We start from the raw sequence: 15,967 nt of genomic DNA on the forward strand, positions 1-15,967 counted from the left end.
TCTTTGAGGCTCAGCTTTTATGTATGTAAACAGGAAACAGGGCTAATAATTAGTCCCTGGTGTCTTTTTTCGAAGACATACTTTATGTGCGCTGTAAAGTGCATAGGAGAGAGTCATTAAAAGGAAGGTGCTTCTGGATGTAGCAACAGCTGGTTAGACGCAGGAGGAAGCGCTGAGAGCAGGGGGTCAGGAAAGGCTTCACAAACAGGAATGCATTTCACCTGGGTTTTGGAGGGTGAGTAGGAGTTTTCTAATCAGGCAAAAGGGAGGGGCATCCCGGATGGGTGAACTGTATGTGCAAAGCACACGATGGTGCATTTAGGACTGTAAATACTTGGGTCCAGTGTCAGGTGGGAGAGGCGAACAAGTGCAGCTGCAACCGGACAGGTGAGCTTGATGAGACCCTTTGGGCGGGGGTCATAGGAATCTTCTGGACAGGAACATTCTCAGGGGATTCTGAGGCACACCCGGCCAGGGCCCAACCCATCACTGTGCCAGGCATCCTACATAACTCTAAGTCACACCACAACCTAGCAAGGCAGGCGTGACCGACCTTATTTATGCAACAGAAAGCTGAGACCACCCAGGAGGTTTAAGTGGCTTGTCCATGACCATGCAGCTTATGGGCCAAGTGTCCATCCCTGCTCTGCTCACCTCCAAATCCCATATTGCCCACGAGGCCCACGCTGTCTCTGGCAGGCTGACGAGGTCCCCCGGAAGCTGGTCTCTGTGTCTTTGGGCATGCCCCCTTGCTTTCTGGAACAATCAGATACCCCAGCTCCCTTTGTCATTCCTCTGCCCCAGAGAACTGAGATCAGCCAGCTTTCCAAAGAGCCCCGGTCTCGTGAGTGGAGAGTGTAATTCACGGTCATTATCTAGGTGTGCTCATTGCTGCTGGAGATGGTCACTGCTCCAGGCCCTTCCCATGTATGTGTGCAGGCGTGTGGCTAAGCACAGACGTGTATGTGTGTGTGCGTGCGCGCAGACACGGCAGCACCTACAGTTATTCTACACCTGTCTGTACGCCTGTATGTTTAGATCACTTATTGCTGCCACCCTCCTCTTCTGTCACCAGCATCTCGGCTACACGGCTCTGGAACTTTCAGGGGACTGTGGAGTGTTGGAGTGCTTGGGAACCACACAGCCTAAGCTCTTGACTTTACAGGTGGGGACCCTGAGCGAGCCAAGACCCCAGCAGCCTGGGGGAGGGGCGGGGAGAATGCCCCATGTGCCTCCAAGCAGAGGCAGGTAGATTCCAAGAGGCGGGGGTGTGGGGGTGGGGGGAGGATCTGAAGGCAGGAGCACTCCCAAGCTAGCAGATGCCGGCAGGGGGTGGGGGGCTGGGGGCTGCTATGTAACAAGTCAGAGTTCCAAGCTGGAACCAGACTCCTGACCTGCTGGGCCTCCTGCTGGGGGGCTGGGGGAACCTGGGGGCCTCGGGCTCCTCTGAGCCCTGTGACTTGACAGCACACCCTGTTCCTGTCAGCCACCTTGACAGGCATTTCCCACTTCCCCAGGGTCCACTTCCCTGGCTTCATTCTTCCAGAACTCTCTTTCACTACAGGTTCCCCCAGGGATCAGCTCACTCCCCTGATTCCCAGGAACCCCATCCCTGGGTCACCATTGCCACCGCCCTCCACCCTCCGAGCCAGGCGCACCCTCACCTGGGCTGCCATCCCGCCCAGAGGCCTGGCCACAGGGTCACGTGCGAGGTGGAGCGTGAGACGGAGCCCAGCTCACTCCCAAGGCCTCAGAAGACCAAGGGCAGCACCAGCAAGTTCTCATCTTCCCTTTTCTGGGGTGAACTCTCCCACCTTTGCCAGGGTCAGCCAGATTCTTTTGGGGTTCAGCCCTTCCCCACTTGGTCAGATTCACTGTCTTCTTGAAGATTCCAGCCCTTCTGTGTCCATCTCTAGAGCCATAAATACATATCATATCTAGAGTTATCTGAGAACCCCACCATCTAGGTGATTTCTTTAAGGGGTCCCCCCCATTTCTCCACCTCCAGTGCTGATGGCCAATCAGGTTCTGCAGAAGTTCCAATGTGACCAGAAGGTGGCGCTGCTGGGTCAGAAGGCTGCGCCCTTACTAAGTTCAGAGAAAGGATAACCTGGCTTAGGGCAAAGGGAGGGATGGGGACCGGGAGCTAGAGGATGGATGGGGCACCTGAAAGCGTTCGTGTCCATGCATGATGCACGTGTCAATACACACATGTCCACACACCAACACACACATGTGCCATCTCATGCATGTGTGTCCACTGGCAGGCATGTGTGTGAATACAACACGGGTGCACATCTTTATGTAGAGGCATGTCTGCATATGTGTGCAAATATACCCTCACTGGCCTACATGCGTGAGTGGTAACATATGCACACTTGCATGCACTGTATTTACGAGCACACTGGTGTGTATGTGCTCACCTGTGTTCTGTGTATGTGTGTTCCTGTATCTGCATGTGCACCCACACCTGTGCACATAGGGGTGTGTTTATGTGGGTGTGCATGGGCATGTGTGTCTGTGCTGTGTATCCGTGCTTGTGTGCATGTATGTTAGTATGTATGTTTGCAAGCATTGGGGGCAGGTATAAAGTGCAAATGTTCGTGTCCAATGGCCCAGGTGAGTGTGAAACACTCAGGTCTCTGAAGCATGGTCCCCAGGCCCCGGGGCCGGCGGCCTTTCTAGAATGGAGCGGCGGCAGGGGGGATCTAATTGACTCTGGCTTCCTTCCGGCTCCTTGTTCAGTGGGGCTGAGGGGGTTACTGAGTGAGGGGGACCAGCCAGCCCACCTACTAGATGTCATGAGCTTTGCCTCTTTCTGCTCAGATGCAGCCCCACCCCCGCCTGAGAGTGGAGGGCAGGTGGGGTCAGGTGCTGGTAGTTCACATATTTTAATAAAAACCTCTGCCTGGCACAGAATCAACACCAAGCTCCTACTGCACCTTGCAGGCTACTCATGTCTTCTTTATGGGGCTTCTGGCTTGTGATTGAAACGGAACTGCACCCCTGCTAAAAAGTCTTGGTTGTGCTAGAATGTTCATCAGCCTCATTGGGCGTGATTTTTAAAAACGCAGCTCAGATGGAGGTTGTCCTTTCTGTTAAAAGGAGAAACAGGTGTCAGAGTAGTGAGCTCACCTGAGGCAGGCGCCTTCCGGGTCTCCAGCACTTTCCCCCCGGGGGCAGGGCCCCTGCAGCCTTCTCCTGGGACCCGCAGCCTGGGGGCCTGTGCGAGGCACCCTCTGGGCCTGGTGGAGTGAGCACCCCCCTTTCGTTCGGGACTCTGTCAACTTCCCTGCGTCTCATTTTCCATTTCTGTCAAGTGGGGATTGCCAGCACCTGCCCTTTGTTCCCGGGAGGCCGGCAGGAGGCGAGAGGTGTGTGCAAGGGCTTGGTAAACAGCAGCCCAGGCACCTGGTGTGGGCAGGAGGCTCAGCGGGGAGAACATAGCCTGGGGGCCGAGTGCCTGCCACGGGCTGGGGCGGCCCTAAGGCCTGCTGCGGCCCCCTGCGTTGACACACAGGCTTCTTGTTTCCGAACTGGAGTGGGCAGAGTTCCTGCCTCTGACCACACCTCCTAGAACCTTCTTCCCCACATGTGTCTAGGAGGCCTTGGGGGATGTGCGGGCTCGGTCCTGCTGTGCTCCTGGTCTTGGGAGCAGGCGTCCGTGCCGCGTGGCTGACAGGCAGGGAGGAGGCTGAGCCTGATGGGGCTTCAAATTTTGCATTTGCTTCTGCATGACTATGTCTGGCGAAACACTGGGTGATCGTGGGACTCTGCACGCCGCTGATCGGCGCCTAGGAATACACGTACACAAATGCACACACGCACATACGTGTGCACACAGTCCCCCAGCATCTCCCTGCACCTCAGTTCACTGTGTTTGTTAGAGCCACACCACCGCCACCAGGGCCACCACACCCCCTCCCACCCCACGCCTCCCTCCTTCCTGCACCCCCCTCACAGCCCGTAAGCCGTAACCCTCAACATCTTCAAGCAAACCTGAAGGCAAAGTGCCATGTGAATTGTAGTATTGATAGACTGCCCATTTAACAAGTAAAGCACAGTTTTACTTGTGTGACTTTTTTTAATGTGTGGGGGGGGTCCTTCTATTTTTGCCGAGGAAGCCCTTCGCTGCATCTTCCCCACAAGCCCATGCTTCTCGTCACCCCCATGGGGCAGGGACTTTCAGGACCGCCGTCAGCAGAACTGGCTCTGCTGCACCCACGGAGCGGGCGGGTCGGTGCCATGGCTGGGCCTGGGGCTGGGGTGCCACGTGCCAGGCTGCTGCCCCCGCCAGCACAGGCCTGCCAGAGCCTGCCGCCGCCGGCTCCCAGTACTGGGGACTCCCCAGGAACATGCCTAGGGCTCCGTGGTGTTGGTTCTTCCTCAGGCTGAGACTCTGCCACGGCCCCATGCGCTGGCACCACAGGATCTCTGTTTTAGAGGAGAAAACGGAGTGGCAGCCCAGTGAGGGGTCTTGGTCAAGCTCACACACCTGGTGACCAGAGGAGCTGGGATTTGGGCTGGCCCACGGAGCACCCCCTGGTCTGGGCCCGCGCCAGGGGCCTTTTTCTGTAAAGCACCAGAAGGTATTTCAGCGCTGCTGGCCGTCTGGTCCCGCAGCAGGAGGTTGCCGAGGCCGCTGCTCGGCGTCTGCTGCTTGCTGGGGCGGCGCGGCTGGTGTGCTGCTCGCCCTCCGCGAGCCATCCTGGACGGCCGTCCTGACCCCGTCCCCGCACTAAGGGAAGCCCACGACGGACGGGGTGACGGGCTGCCGCAGACGCGCTGCACAACGCCCTGCCATTCCTGCTCTTCGGGCTCAGACTTCGGGGAGCCACCCTGCGGGCCGCCAGCGCGACGAGTAAATCCTTCCCTCCCCCTCTCCGAGGGCCGCCGGGTTTCTCTGGGAGTCGCCGTGACCGTCTCAGGACAGGCGCCTCGGCCGCCTTCGCAGAGCGCCCGAGTCTGGACGCTTAGACCGCGGAACCTCGTTCCCTCAGGAGCCTGGAGGCTGCGAGTTCGAGTTCAGGCCCGGGTGCCAGGCCAGGCTGCTCCTGCAGCCCCGCCCCTCGCTCTGGAGACGCTGCCCCCGCGCCCCCCGGGACGGCCTCTGCGCCCTCAGCTGTCCCCGGGGGGCCCAGTCCCACGGGGCTCGGGCCGCCCCAAGGGCCCTAACTCCCTTCATCGCCTCTTCAGAGACCCCTTCGCCTCCCCGGGCGCAGTCACCTTCCGAGCTCCCGCGGGGAGGCCTCAGCAGCCGGAACCTGGGGACGCGGCCCGGTGCCTGATCGCCCCTGGCAGCCGCCGGGCGTGTGGTGGCGGCCGGGGGAGGCGGCCGGGGGAGGCGCCGGCGGCGGGGCACGGAGGGGCCGGGCTTCGCCAGGCGGAACTTGGCTGGGGACGCCGACCTCGTCGTTTCTCTCGTCACGGAACGTCACATCTTTCCATTCTTTTCAGCAGTTATAGAATCCACGGCCCCTCTGACCCGTGGGCCACACAAACACCGGCAAGAGCCTAGGTGGGCCCGGCCGCGGGCTGCGGAGCCCGGCTCACCGGCGGGAGAACTGGGTCCAGAAGTGGGGGCTTTTTTTTTTTTTTTTTTTTATACAAGCACTGGTACAGTCAGAAGCGCGGGAGGGTGAGAATTCACCAGAGCCAGAGCGGGGAGCAGAGCAGGCAGAAGGACCGAAGGACACTGCTGAGGGGAGCAGCGGGCGGCAGGAGAGGTCTGCGCGCCATGCGGGACCCTCCTCTGGTGGCCGGGGAGCAGCCGGGGATCGAACCGGCGCCGCAGAGGCCGCGGGCAGCTTCACAACCCAGCGCTCAACCGCTGTGCCCCTGGGGAGGCCCCAGAAGTAGGGACTTTTGAAAAAGATCTTATTTATATGTAGAAGTGGGGTGCAGGCCTGAGGTGCGGGGGGTGAGAGGACTCACCAGAGGCAGAGCGGGGAGCAGAGCAGGCGGATCCACTGAAATCCACCGCTGAGGGGGCAGCAGGGAGACAGGAGAGGTCTGCTGCGCCCTGTGGGTAGCTCCCTGGCCAGGGATTGAATTCAGGCCGTCAAGATGATAGCACTGAGACTTCACCGCTCGACCCTCGGGGAGACCCCCAACAAAGACAGGGACATTTTATCAACCTTTGAAATATTTAAATTTCAAAGGAATTTTGAAATTTTGACACCAACAGGCTTGTACAAATTTCTGTTGTTAGCGGGACGTTTTAAGTGCTCTAGCTCCAGCACAATCTCATAAGAATTCTTTTTTAATATTTGTTAATTTCACAGTTATAAAATAAAGCCCTTCCCCTCCTGTTTCACTGGAGTAACACATGTACATAGTTTAAAAGTCAACTGGATCTAACACCTCCAACAAAAATAGCTGTCCCTTGCCTCACCCTTTCCCCTGAGTTCCACACCTCAGAGGCAAGAACTTTCAATTGCACTGGAATTTTCCTTCAGACTTTAAATAAGGTGACTGGGATATTGTCCCTTGACCGCCCCCCTCCATTTTAGAAATTATTTATTGCTGCCCACTCTGTCTCTGGTGAATCCTCTCACCCCCACACCTCTGGCCTGTACCCCAGCTCTTGCGTGCATAAATAAATAAATCTTTAAAAAAACAAGAATTCTGGGACCGACCCCGCCAGGATGTCCCCAGGCCCTCCCAGGTGGAAGACGGGTTCTGGCTGCTACGTGGGGCCAAGGCCACGTGCCCCAGGCCTCCGGCAGCGACTTGGCAACCTGCTCTGGTTCACGAATCCTCACAAATCTTCCAAGGAGGGAGATGAAAGCTGAGTCCCCCCTTAGACAGAGCTATGCTGTGAAATTGAACAATTTGGAGGAGAAAAAGAAAACTGAACTCAATTCATATCATTTAAATGTCTGCAGACACCGTTATTATTGGTCTGGAGAATGTCCTTCGTGGGCCTCTGCCACAATATTCTCCCACAGTTTCTAGAACTGCAAGGCCGTGAGGCCCTGGGGCTGACGGCGGGTCTCCCCCATTCTTGACTTCCCAGGGCCTGGGGCAGAGAATTGCTGAATAAATGTCTGTTGAAAATGAACACCTACGTGTGGCGTTAGCTGATACACACATGTGAGCCTGGTGTCTACTAGCTTAACACCAGTTTTCCACAGAAAGAGGGCAGGTGTGGGAGTCGTGCATATGTCGTTTTAGTAATTGACATGTCCCAGGTAAGTGTGCACACCTGCCCTTCCCGTACTATTTGTTGTGTGTAGTGCAGGCAGGGCCCGGGCAGGTAGGGGGGCCTTGTCCGCAGCGCCAGACCTTGCAGCCCCTGGCGAATCTTTACTCTCTGGGCACTCTCTGATGTTCCTTGTGGTCTCTCTGCCACTCTCCGCCGCCCTGTCCTCTGTGACGCTGCCCTTATAGCCTCAGCCCTAGGCCCAGGTGCGCCCACACGCAGGCCCACACCACACCACAGGGTCCACCGTCAGGCCCATGCGCCCCAGTGCCTCCTGCATCCAAGGCCACAGGTGATGGCCACAGAGGCCAGTGGCGCAGAGCCTGAGCGTCTTCGTTGCCCTGCAGGTGTTCTGTTCTCACTGGGGTGCCCAGAACTAAACTGAAGTTGTTGTTTTTTAACATTTCTCTGCTACCATACACACATACTTAACAGTCACTTCTTTGGGATATATTATCCAAGGTGGAATTACTGGATCAAAATATGTACATTTGGGGCCTCCCCCGTGATGCAGCGGTTGAGCACTGGGTATGAAGCTGCCTGCATGCTCTGCAGCGCCGGTTCCATCCTCCGCCGCCGGGCGAGGATCCCACATGGCGCGCAGACGTCTCCTGCCGCCCGCTGCTCCCCTCAGCAGTGTACTTCATCAGTCTGCCTGTTCTGCTCCCCGCTCTGGCTCTGGTGAATCCTCTCACCCTCCTGCGCTTCTGACTGTATCCAGTGCTTGTATTAAACAAACAAACAAACAAAAAACAAACAAATAAATATTAAAAAAACACAAAGTATGTACATTTGGTTGGGGCATCCTGCAGAAAGATGAAAATAATATTTTCAGGCCGCCCGTAGAATGAGCTCTACAGTCCGCTCTGTCCTATAAATGTCAATTCTTTCTTCGTCCTAATATTTTATCATGAACGACTTCAAACAAGCAGAAAAGTTGAACTAATTTCACAGTGAACACTCCTTCCGCCCTCCGCAGTCACTAGATTTGCCTGGTCACAGGGCCGTGGTCTGGCCACCAAGACTTGCTCTTGCTTTTGTACAGTTCACAGTAAGTCGCAGGAATCTCCCTTCCTCTCAAGTAGGGGGTCAAGATTTGTCGACAGCTTCCCCCTTTGAGGGAAATTTGCAGATAGTGAAAAGCACAGCTCCTAAGTGTGCTTTGGTGTGTCTTGATAATGTGCCCTCGAACACCTGCTACGACACAGAACGTTCCTCCCCCCTCCTTCCCAGGCAGTCCCTGACCTTGCCTGAGGGACAATCACTATTTTGATTTTTTCTACCATAGATTGGTTTTTTCCTTGGAGTTCCAGAAGTTCATACAAGTGGAACTGCTACTGGTTTCTATCAATTCATCCCATGTGTTTCCAATAACTGGTTTCACGTGAGGAACGTTTATGGTGGCTAGGGTGGGCCCTGAGTCACACTCCCAGTAGAAAGGGAGGGGGTCCTGGTTTTATGGGGTTAATCACCAGATGGGGCGTCAGGCCAGCAGGGTGTTGGCTGAGGGGGCTTTTGTGAGCGGGTGCCTCTGCGGTTCCCTAGCTTGGGTTTCAGGACCTCTAAGTACGCACAGGTGCTGTAACTAGTCTCTTATTCACCCCCCCCCCGCCCCACAGTGAGGGCAGCGCAGCCCACTGATTAGGTGTTTACCAACAGGAAGGGAGCAAGGGCCAGGCCAACCCAATAATGCAAACCAGGTTCCAGGGCCCCTGGCACAGAGACCCACAGTGTGAACCTTGAGGCCGCAATGACGCTGGTTAGCTCTGCGAGCCCGCCCCGCTCTGGCCTGTGCCATGAGTCATTCTTCGTGCTGACAAGTGTTTCACTGCATGAGTATCTCACAATTTATCCACTGATGGACGTCTGGGCTCCTTCCAGGATTTGGAAATTCAGGCTATAGCTGTTAGGAACATTCTTGTTCAAGCCTCTTGTGAATTTGGGTATCTTTCTGCTCCTCAATACCTTGAAACTGTTGTAATCTCCCATCTTTACCTGCCAGCAATGCTGCCCATTTTCACCCTGTGATAATATTAATCATAACCCCATTTCTTGAATGCTTGCCACAGCGACAACCCTCTAATTTATCCTCCCAAGAATGCTGTGGGGACATAACTACGCCTGTTTTACCTGGAAAGGCAGGTGAGCGCAGGCGGGAGGTGTGGACCCTGGCTCAGCCTGCTTGGAGGCTGGCTTGGGACACACAGTGGCTCCCGGGGCCCGACGGTGCTGAGCAAACCATCTGCTCTCGGCTCTCGGCTTCGAAGGGCCTCCAGGTCTGTGTGCTGCGACTCACCAGTTTTAATCATTTTCTTAGTGACAGCAATGAGGGCGGAATAAGGGCGACATAATTTTTGCAGTAATGAGGGTGACATATTTCCCCCATTCTGTTGTTTATACAAAGATTTATTTATTCAAACCCAGCTATCTTGTCTGGTGACAGGCTCGATTTTTCAAGAGTTAGAAATTATGTTCGCCCCTGTAGGGTAAGGAAAAAATGTCAGGCTTTTCTGCCCTCCCGCCATCCTGGCGGTCCTGAATGCATGCCTGATGGCGGCACCTGGAGCAGGGTGTGGGCATAGGTAGATGGGATTCACCTGGGCTAAGACTGGGCTTCTAAGGGTGGCGTCATGAGGACACCAGTAGAAGCCGAAAGAAAAGCTAAAAGAGAAGCTGAGAAAGTAGCAGCAGAAGCCGAGAAAGAAGCAGCAGAAGCCGAGAGAGAAGCAGAGAAGGCTGGAGAGCCCAGACAGAGTGAAGACTTGCTGGGGCCTGGGACGCCTGCCAGCCTCCCGGCCCCCCTAGCACCCCTGCCTGCTGTGTACCGGGTAAATCCCAATGAAAGCCTGCAAAAGCCACTGAGGGCTCCAGAACTCTCTCTCCTCCTTTACCTGGTCTGCTGGATCATAGAAAACCTGCCCTATCCATTCCTGCCCTTACAGCCCCACTGCTAGAATAAATGTGCATTTCTGGCTGCTGCTGCTGCTGCTGCTTCTTTTTTTTTTTTTTTTTTTTTTTTTGGTGGCTAGTTTTGGTCCTGTCCCTTGACCTACTGGTACTGGATACCTTATCTGGGCTGAGATATGGAAACATACTACTCTGAGAATGTCTGCTTAACCAGTAAACCCAGCATGAAATACTACTTCCATTTTATCCTTGGGAGGTGGAAGCCCAGAAAATTAACACCCTCTAAGGGGGCTTGGGAAGTCAGTAGCTGAATGTGGCTTTTAACCTCAGGGGTTACCTGTGACCGGGGCCAGCACTGAGTCCACCAGACCCACGGAGGACGGAAAGGCTCCCAGAACAGTGCTGATTCTGGTTTAAGGCTTCTTCCACATTCCTCACTTCTCTCCTGCTTCCTTTGAAGTTCAAAGTTCAGCGATTTCTGTGGTCAACAAGGAAAGACGCCTCAGAAGTGGAAGGGCCTTCCCAGGCTATTCCTTCTCTCCAGCAGGCGCTGACTGAGCTACATCTTGGGGGGCACGGGACAGAAGACTGACTAAACCTAGCGCCTGACCAGATCCACGTGGGCAGCAGACACTCAGGCAGGCAAATGCCATCACATGAACGGCATGTGATGTGGTTCACCCCGAGATTAGGGAGGCCCCCCCGCCCAACTGGGGAGCCAGGAGCTGTGCTCCAGAGGACGCAGAGCCTGAACCGAGCCCCAGAAGATGAGCAAGAGCTGTCTTCCCTGAGGGTGAGCAGGGAAGCCCCCTAGGAGGGCCACAGCCAGGACCTACAAGGAGGCAGATGTATAGGACGGAGCAGGCAGCTACAACCAGCAGCCCCGCTTTGGTGGAAGGTGGGCTGGGGAGCAGGGAGCGGTGAGAGGATGGGCTTCAGGGGACCTCCCATCCTGTGCAGAAACCCCCAGTTTCTCCTTGAGGGGAACGGCACGGCTGGGGCCTGGGTTGTAGAAACAGGCGCCACACCGGGAGGGGAATTTGAGAAGGATGAGAGACAAGGAGGCCTCTGCAACACAACAGCCAGAGATGCTAAGGCCCAAAGGAGGGAAAGGGCAGGAAAGGAGAGAAGAAAGATCGAGGGAGTAAGATCAGCGGGAATCGAGGATTGACTCAGCAGCGGGGAGCGGGGCGGGGCGGGGGGGGCAGAAATCAAGGGCAAATCCCAGCTTGGGCGGGTTGATGGTGGTGCCCACCACGTGGGGAAATAGAAGAGGACCCGCGGGCCTCCACGGTGGCGCAGCGGTTGAGCGCGCAGGGCTGCGAAGCTGCCCACAGCCTCTGCAGTGCCGGTTCGATCCCCGCCCGCCGGCGAGGGTCCCACATGGCTCCCCACTTTGGCTCTGGTGAATTCTCTCACCCTCCTGCACTTCTGACTGTACCCACTGCTTGTATAAATAAACAAACAAACAAACAAACAAATAAATAAATCTAAAAAAAAAAGAAGAGGACCCGCGCGTCTGGGGCCACGGTGATGCGTCCTGTTGTGACAGGTGAGCTTGAGGCGCCCGAGGTCATCAGGCACGAGGACTTGCGGGACGTGGGCTCTTCGCCGCTCATCTGGAGGCAGAGCTGAGTCGCAGCGGGGGTGGCTGAATCAACTAATGGCTGCATTTTCCAAGGAGAGTGAGCGGAGGGGAAGGGAGTGGCCACAGACAGGCCCTTTAACACTAGGGACAAATGACGAAGGGGCCCTGGAAGCAGAGGAAAGCCGAGAGAGACCACGGAGGCCAGAGGGACAGTGAGACCCAAGAGGCATGCGGGAACACCGGCTGGCAGCATGGGCCTGAGGAGCTGCTTATGCTCTTCGAAGGACCATGGAGAGCTTGAACTGCTGCAGGAAGCATGGCGGGGGCAGGTATGGAGTAAAATTTGGTTGCAAGTAACTGAGGAGGGCAAACCAGAGCAAAGTGGAGAGAGAGGAGGTTTTCTTCAGAGACCCTAACGTAAACTGAAGGGGAGTTTGGGGTGACTATGGTGGGTTAAGGGGGAAGCTTTCTCTCTCGGTTTGGACCTGGTCACGTTCAAAGGCTGAGTGAGGGGAAGGAATCAGTGGGAGAGCTTCGAGGTCCAGGGTTGAAGTGGGAGGGACAGGAGGGACATAGGTGTGGGCAAGAGCTCTCCTGGGGTCCCGCCTTGGTGCTGAGGGGGACACCAGAGCAGCCCTAAAAGCCGGCAGGAGGGCTCCTGGCAAGCAGGACCAGGCCCTCCCTTCACACCAGACCAGTGTCCCGGGCTGTGGGCGGGTCTGAGGCCTGGCAGGATGCTGATCTGCTGCGAAGTTTCCCAATGCAGAGGTGCCAATTAGGGCTAGGGACAGGCAAGCACTGCAGCAGGAGTGCGCCCTGGTTTGAGAGCTGGGGCCGCCACCCACCTGCTGCTCACACCCAGCTCTTGTTCTCCTCTGGGGGTGGGAGCCTCCCAATGCTCTGGTTCTAGAAGACAAGGTCAGGGCCTGGGCCCTCAGTGGTCTGGGTGTGGTTCCAGGGGTTCCAAGCATCTGACCTACTCGAGAGCCTGGAGCCTGCAGGGGGTGCTGGGGCAGGACCACTCCCAGGCCGTCCGTCCTCTGTGCCAGCAGGTCTGGCTGGCCCCTTTCTGTCCCCAGTGCACGCCAGCATGGGGCCCATGAGTCCCCCCTTCCTTGGGTGCTTGACCTCTTCAGAAACTACGGGACTTCAGAGGCACAGATTGGCTAAATCATAATCCTTGGCTCAGGATGTATTTTTATTATTGCTCCATTTGTGGCCCCACCTATTTACCTACCTACCTATCTACTGACTTACTTATCTACCCGTGTGACGTAGCACGTTTTAAAGTAATAAAACCACCCTTGAACCAAGCCCCGCCCTGGAACCTTGGCCTTAACGTTGGCACACACCCAACTGTGTGGCCTCCCATGGCCTCCCTTCTCGAAGGAGGCCCTGTCTGCATCCTGGGCGGCTCCTCTCCCATTTTCCTTTCCCCGTCATCTCACGTCGTCTGTGGCATTCGTCTCTTTTCTATGTGTCTCTAAAATAGATCTATGAAATGTTAATTGTCTCTACCTTCTTTCAGAGGGTGTCCCACTGTATGTGATCTTTTAGAACATCTTCCGCTCACTTGATATTAAGCTGATAAGCACCACTCCTGTTCTGTGACACTGAAGTTCACTGACTTTGGCTGATGTGTGAAACCCTGTGGTGAGAAGAGACCCAGGGTGGCTGATCCAGCTTCTGCCGATGAGCCTTTGAACACCTGCTAGCAACCCTTTTGTCCATGCAGAAAAGGTTTTCTCTGGTATCTCCCTAGAAATGGAATTGCTGGGTCAAAGAGTAAACGTGGTGCCTCTGGGGACTGGTCAATTGCTTTCCAAAGTAGTTGACTAATTTAGACTCCTACTAACAAAGGGAACCTGTAGGTCCATACCTTTCCTCAGCACTTGGCATTGCCATATTTCCAAATTTGTGTCACCTGAAGACAGGTGTACCGGTCAGAGTTCTCCAGAGAAACAGAAAAGGACCGATAACAGATATATAGATGGATGGATGGATGGACAGGTGGACAGATGGACAGATGGATAGAAAGATAGATACAAGCAGACAGATGGAGAGAGGACAGATAGACAGACAGAAAAACAGACAGACACAGACATCCAAGAGGACATTTATTATGGGAATTGGCTCACATGGCTGTGGAGGCTGAGACATCTCCATGGCTCCCACCTGCATGCTGGGGGACCTGCAAAGCCAGTGGTACAATTCAGTGCCCGGAAGGCCCCCGGATGAGAGCCCCAACACCTGACACCGAGAGGAGATGGTGTCCCAGCTTAGTCAGAGCAATTTCCTTCCTCCACCTTTCTGTCCTACTCATGTTACAGGGCAACCCCACTCTAAAATGGGTCGCCTGACTGTGGGTCCTCACCTGCATGCTTAAAAGGGACTTACCCTGCAGGCACACACAAAACGGTAACAAAAGATTTATTTACAAGGGAAGGGGAAGGAGGAAATGTACAACTCAGGGAGAAAAGAGGGAGATAAATTCTTAAATGCGTCCTACCCGTTCTGCTGACCTGGAATCCCAAAAGACCTGCCAGACCAAACCTCCCTGGCCAAGAGCAGAAGCCAAGTCTGCCCCAGACCCCACTAACACGGCTGGTTTTATTTACAAACAGAGAAAATGGCTGCTTAAACTCCGCCCTTCGGTCCTCACAACTTCCCTTTGGGGATCCTGGGATTTGTAGTTCCCGGTGTCTTGATGGCATGGGGGTGGCATCCACAAAGCCTGCATGGAGTTTGCTCAGGACAGCCTTTCCCCCTAATACTCAGACCCTCAGGGGTGGAAGACGCCCACCCGCACAGGTGAGGGGGTCTTCTCTGTACAGTCTACTGACTCATGTGCCGCTCTCTTCTGGAAACCCCCTCACAGACACACCCGGGCACCTTGTTTGCCTGCCATGGGGCACCATGTTTGCCTGCCGTGGGGCGCCTTGTTCGCCTGCCATCTGGGCACCCTTAGCCCCACCCAGTTGATACATCACAATAACGTCTGGGGTGAAGCGGTGTCTGTGTCCTGTCCTGTTCCCTGTCCCCTGCCCCCCAGGCCCGGAGCATGGCGGGTGCTCCAGGAAGCCTTCCTCCACCAGCTCGCGTGCCCAGCACTGCAGCTGCCTCGCTCCCGCCTCCCTCTGCCCTCGGGCCTTGCCCCCCTCAGGCCTTGCCCCCGCGACATGGGGGGCCGTTCCCTCTCTGGCTCCACCAGCAGGGCCAGCACCGGGCCTTTGTGGAGTCAGCTGCGATTAATCCTGCTGTCGGCACACAGCAGAGTTTTGTTTGTGCAGATCAAGGAATCCAAGGCCCCCTTTGAGGGCGGTGGCGGAGCCCCATCGGGACCGGGGCTGGGAAGCAGCCGCCAGCGCCTGGTCACGGGGTGCAGCCGGCCAGGTGAGACCCTAATTAGCGCTTCTGCAGGCCTGCGCGGTGTTGGCAGCGGCGTGACTTCTCCCAGCAGGCCGGGGCGCAGGCCCCTGGGGGCTGAGCCGTGCCCGGGGCAGGAGCCACATGCTGCTTCTGTCTGGAGGGCTCGAGTCATGAGCTCGCTCAGCAGCGGTGCCAGGAGGCCGTGGGCGGCAGCCTGCCGCCTCCACTCAGCGGTTACAGGCCCCTGGCTGGTACAGCCCCTCCCAGGCCGCCTGGGCTGAGGGGGGCTGCCGGGGTCTGGGCAGGGGGTAGTGGCTTTTATAGGAAAGCCTGCTGGGAGGCCTGTCTCTCAGCAGAGGTGTGGCTGCTGGTAGCCTGCCCTAGACCCCGAGGCGGCCCTGCTGCTCCTGCTCCTCTTCTGTTAGCTAACGTGTGTGTGTTTGTGTGTGTGTGTGTGGGGGGTCAGGCATGTCTGTGTTCCACTGCGCACCAAGGGAGGCACTCCCTCGTGGCCTTGGGGGCCAGGACTGTGCCCAGAATACGGTGGGGGAAGGGAGAGAGCACTGCCCTGGGTTTTATTCCTTAAATCCTAATTCTCTTAATCATTAACCATGTTCTGTCCTGACCTTTGTTTTTTCTGCCCTCTCTGGACAGCCCAGGTGAGCCCAGACAGAGCCCCAGCAAGACCTGGTCCGGGATCTGTCCCAGGAGCATTGGCGACCCCTCTCCCTGCAGCCTCAGCATTTCCACAGCCGCTTCCTGCTGGTCACCCCTTCTGATGTCAGGGATTTCATCACTGGTTTCCCGGTGGGCCCCCAGTTGTGCTGTTACTGTTTGGGGGGATTTCTGTTACCCCGACAGAGTGCTCCTCCACAACCTGCCCTTCTGTAAAGGGGCCG

At 56.2% G+C, this 15,967-nt stretch overlaps 1 long non-coding RNA gene across 2 annotated transcripts; it reads right to left on the reverse strand.

The window, feature by feature from the left end:
* Positions 1-2,954: 2,954 nt before the first annotated feature.
* LOC119258777 (uncharacterized) lies at positions 2,955-14,641 on the reverse strand. 2 transcript variants are annotated; one of them, XR_005128329.2, is made up of 5 exons: positions 14,592-14,641; positions 13,838-13,890; positions 13,218-13,347; positions 10,449-10,589; positions 2,955-3,095 (listed from the first exon to the last, which is right to left on the reverse strand). It is a non-coding gene; the product is annotated as an uncharacterized LOC119258777 (long non-coding RNA). The 2 variants fall into 2 exon arrangements; XR_005128328.2 differs by lacking the exon at positions 2,955-3,095 and adding an exon at positions 9,604-9,683.
* Between the last annotated feature and the right edge of the window lie 1,326 nt (positions 14,642-15,967).

Source organism: Talpa occidentalis, unplaced genomic scaffold, assembly GCF_014898055.3.
Source record: "Talpa occidentalis isolate TD23 unplaced genomic scaffold, MPIMG_talOcc4v2.1 talOcc4.5, whole genome shotgun sequence".
Classification (NCBI taxonomy): domain Eukaryota; kingdom Metazoa; phylum Chordata; class Mammalia; order Eulipotyphla; family Talpidae; genus Talpa; species Talpa occidentalis.